At 43.6% G+C, this 4,943-nt stretch overlaps 1 pseudogene; it reads right to left on the reverse strand.

The window, feature by feature from the left end:
• Positions 1–1,544: 1,544 nt before the first annotated feature.
• Positions 1,545–1,714, reverse strand: LOC138673316 (U2 spliceosomal RNA; annotated as a pseudogene).
• Positions 1,715–4,943: the final 3,229 nt, after the last annotated feature.

Below are 4,943 nucleotides of genomic sequence, written 5' to 3' on the forward strand. Positions count from 1 at the left end.
GTACCCCCCACGGCTACTTCTAGTTGCGCTGCTAGGTTCAGGGTTTGCGGTCTGTACAGGGACCACCTTCTCCAGAGTCTGTCTCATGCTGCTCTTAGGCCACCAGATCATAACAGGAGAGCCAGTAAGAGTCGTGCCGAGAGAGAGAAAGGCAACATCTTACTGAGGCGCGTAGTCGGTGGCCGGTACACCGTAGGAGTAACTGACTTCAGACCTTACTTCAAACTCCGCTGGACAGTCAGTCATAGGTTGGCTGTCTACTTTCTACACCTACGAAGACATAGGGGGCAACATTGGGAGAGGGGCGTCTCTAGGGTCCCGGAAGACCTCCAAACCTTCCCGCCATACGGGTGGCATCCTAGCCATAACATACCTGGGGGACGTTAGAAACTAGTAACATCTGGAACCAAAGAACGAGAGAGCTGTAGAGAACGAACGAACGAGAACAGCAGTTGTGAGGACTATTCCGAATGCTCAGCAGGATAGGACTACAACACACAGGCGCTAGTGGTGGGCAACGATTTCCATCTGCGAAGGAAACTCTGGATGTGCCCATCGGACCGGCCGGTCTCTGAAAGCCCTGTTAAACGTACTCTGGATAGAGGATCCTGAAGCCTTCAGTAAAGAGGTAAAGAGACTGCAACCTTGTGTCCTCATTATTGACTGTACCTCACACCATCACTATCCACCTTACTGGGAAGCCCTGGGGACATACTTCACCTGTGGGAAGGTATCCATCCAGCTGCCATTCCATCACCCCAGTGGACCCCATAGCAGCGTCGGTCACCCTGACCGAACACCATAGGTGGCGTCACGAACCCCTGACAGACTGCAATACTACTTTCATTGGACGCCCCTTAGCAGGGTCGCGGACTGGGTCTAGCCACCATGACAGCCTCAGAACCGAACCAGAGAGGCCCGGTACCGAAACGCGTGGCCCTGTGTCTGGGGGTGCTCCACATGCGTATGGCTTTACATTTCTCACTACTTTTCCTCATTGAATGTAATGGCCCAATGGGCTGAAATGAGTAAAATGTGTGCGTATTTCTCGCAAGTCACACTGATGGTCCGTATGGTGTGGGATTTTTTTCTTGCACACATAAACTTGCATTGGCGAGACTTGGGCGATATACGCGTACAATCGCAGTATGCTGCGATTTCACTCGCATGCTGAATACGCCCGAGAAAAAAACGGTGATCTGAGTTTCCCCATAGATTAACAGTGGTCCAAGTGCTATGCGATTTTTTTACAGCAGAGCACTCGTCCGTATTATACGGTAGTGTGACTCCGTCCTTAGATTACATTAATGACATTACAAATTAAATACAATACAATGCTTTACATAGGTAACACAATGCACACACAAGATATAGAAAAGTTGGTCAAGTTCAAGCAAAATGCGTTTGGCATCTGAAACATGCAACTTTGAACCTAAAAAAGCAAATGAAGGGAAGAAGAGAGCAAAGAAAGAACTCAAATATCAGTCTGAAAATACGATTTCTTTTCATTTCAAGTCAATCTGTTTTTGGAAATCAGCTTAGGGAAAGGGTGCATCAGTTCTGGATGTACTGCAATACCAAGTCAATGCATGGAGTGGACAGAGCAAGCTCTTTTTCCATCTCCCATTTAATATATGGTCCCCAGATAGGGGACGTAACAGATATTAAACTGATAAGAACAGATACTGTTACAACAAAATTTTATTAACGTTTTTTTCATTTTACAAGGAAACCGTTACATTTCTTAGAAAAGTATAACAATATAGCTACAGAAAAATGACCATTACATTATATACAGTACATTACTAATAAACACGTGAGAAGGTTAAAACATTGCACATGTACAGTAAAAACCCCACATTGCATTAGCTTCTTTCAGAACAAAATCTTTTTTATTTTTTAGGTAGTAAACAAATATTTCTGACAAAGCAACTTTTAGGGTATGTGCACATGTTGCGGATTTGCCTGCGAATCGGCTGCGGATTCGCAGCAGTTTTCCATCCGGTTTACAGTACCATGTAAACTTATGGAAAACAAAATCCGCTGTGCTCATGCTGCGGAAAATACCGAGTGGAAATGCACAACAAACGCTGAAAATCCGCTGTAAATCCGATGGCACTGCGTTTTACCTGAGGATTTTTCAAAAACTTAGCGGAAAAATCAGCACTGAAATCCGCAATGTGGGCACATAGCCTTACCCAGTTTGTGGCATCAATAGTTTCACGTTTAAACAGTAGAATGTTTCTTGCTTTCCATAAGGCTCTTTTGATACAGCTTATTACTTTCCAACATACAATTTGTTGTTTAGCTGAAGGGCAAGTAAAGAGTCCATAAACACATACGTATAGTTAAAGTCTTTGTGTCCTCAAATCCACTTTAAGGCTATGTGCTCACGTCCGGAATTGCCGCTGAAATTTCTGCGGCAATTCCGGAACTACTTGCCGCGGGAAAAATGTATGCGGAATTGGCATGCGTTTTCCCTCTAAACACTAGCGCTTTGCAAGCGTAATTAGCTTGCAGAATGCTAGCGTTTTCCAAGCGATCTGTAGCATCGCTTGGAAAACTGATTGACAGGTTGGTCACACTTGCCAAACATAGTGTTTGACAAGTGTAACCAACTTTTTACTATTGATGCTGCCTATGCAGCATCAATAGTAAAAAGATATAATGTAAAAATAAAAAAAATAAATAAAAAATCGTGAACGGGAGCATCGCGAGGAGCGGGAAGACAGCCGGGGAGGTCGGTAGGTGAGAATATCAAGTTTTTTTATTTTAATTTTTTTTTTTTACAATTATATAGTTCCCAGGGCCTGGAGGAGAGTCTCCTCTCCTCCACCCTGGGTACCAACCGCACATGATCCACTTACTTCCTTAATGGTGGGCATAGCCCCATGCGGAAACTAAGCAGATCAATGTATTTCTATGTGTGCGGAATCCCCGCAATTCCGCACAAGGAAATGAACATGCTGCGTTTTTTCCGGAATGCGATTCCACCGCGGAAAAAAAGTCAACGTGCGCAAAAGTTGCGGATTGCATTCTAATAATAGGATGCTTAATGTATGCTTTTTTCGCAGTTTTATTGTGTTTTTATAGCAAAAAAATTTAAAAAATCCTGAATGTGTGTGCACACAGCCTAAAAGAAGTCCAATTTTCCTCCACACCTCCTGTCAACGGGGCAGTTCCAGAAGGTATGCAAAACATTCTCATCAATAGCACAGGAGGATCTTGGACATTTGGATTGTCTCCCCAGGCCTCTCCTTTGCTGAAAGTGGGGAGGCACTGTGGACTATCGCCCAAGCCAGGTCGTTGTGACTGTTTGCAAGACATTTCCCATACACATTCCTCCTCCATACCTTTTTGAACCTGGCATGGGAAAAGTTAGAAACTTGAATCATTCCTTCTTTTTTTTATCAATACAGACAAGACTTTCTGGTTCTTTAAGATGACAGGGTCCATCTCCTTTAGGCAGTAGACTATGCTTGATACAAAGCCTATACATACAAGGCCTAAATCCACATGCAACACAATTAATGTGGAGGAAGTCAGAAAAAGATTCAGTGCCAAGATAGACAAAACTCAAAATAGAGAGCACGCACCACCACGAATCAATATATAAAAATATACAACTTCATTGAAATAAATACATTAAAGTACATGGGATATGACAGGGGTTTAGCCAAGACATGGGTGGGATCACACAAGGGGGCCAGGCACCAGCAGGTGTATATAGGTATAAAGGGTTAATTAGAGTTGCTCCATAGTGTGCCAGTAACCAGCATAAGTATAAGATCCAAAGTACAAGTGCACACCTTAGAACAAACAGAGATCAGAAGGGCTGTGTACCGCATCTGAAAATAATAGGAGTACAAACCCAATCAAAGAGTCATAATATTTACCTGCTGATGTCTGGAGCCCCGTGCGACCCACCGTCCCCAACGTGCGTTTCGGCGCTAAAGCCTTCTTCCGGGGGAGTGGCTTCCAAAAATGAGGGGCTGTGTTAAAAAGGCCGGTCGGCCAATCAGAATGGACCAGAGTGCGCTGCTTAGAAACGGCGCATGAAGCGTCGGCATCCCTGAGCGTCGGCGTCACCGAGGGCGTCAGAGAGAGGGGCGGTCTGAGTCCGAGGCCCCGCCCACGTGTTGACATCAGCATGGACCCAGAACCCGGAGAGCACCCAACTCACGGAGACACCGTCAGCGGCGCCAGACAAGACAGGGGCCGGCCCACATGCGCACAAGCAGGAAAAGAGGATGCACATTGTGAAAAGGTCCGTGAAAGGTGCAACATGATATAATACGTGTAGTGAAATATAAATCCTGCTGAAGAGGCTAAACATTGTAAAGTGCTTAAGCAACAAGGATTATATCTAGCACGCAAAAAAGGTAAACAGACTTCTCTTTTTTCTATTTTTTCGTGCTGCTTTTCTTATTTTGTTCATATTGTTGGAAGTCATTGGACTACTGGCTGGGAAAGCTTTGCACTGTGCTAAGGTATTTTGTAGATGCTGTTCCAATTTTGTATATATATAGAGAGAGAGAGAGAGAGAGAGAGAGTTTTCGGCAAAGCCAGCTTACCGCTTTGAAGAAACGAATTCATCCAACCTGTGGTTACAGTTCGCACGGAAAACGGACTGGGACAAATCCACACATATGAAGAAAAAACTTAGCTTGTCCAGCGATCAGTCCAATGGTAGAGTAAAATATACCTTTTATTTATCCATTATTTATCCATTAAAAAGTTCCAGGGACCTGGAGGGAGACACATGTGGTGTCGAAACATGTCATCCATTGAATGTATGCAATATTGTAACTGAAGAAATCTGTAACTCTTTAATGGATAAAAGGTATATTTTACTCTACCATTGGACAGATCGCTGGAGAAACAAAAGTTTTTTATAATATATATATATTATATATATATATATGTATATATATATATATATA

The sequence above is a fragment of the Ranitomeya imitator genome, chromosome 3 (assembly GCF_032444005.1).
Source record: "Ranitomeya imitator isolate aRanImi1 chromosome 3, aRanImi1.pri, whole genome shotgun sequence".
NCBI classification, from domain to species: Eukaryota; Metazoa; Chordata; class Amphibia; order Anura; family Dendrobatidae; genus Ranitomeya; species Ranitomeya imitator.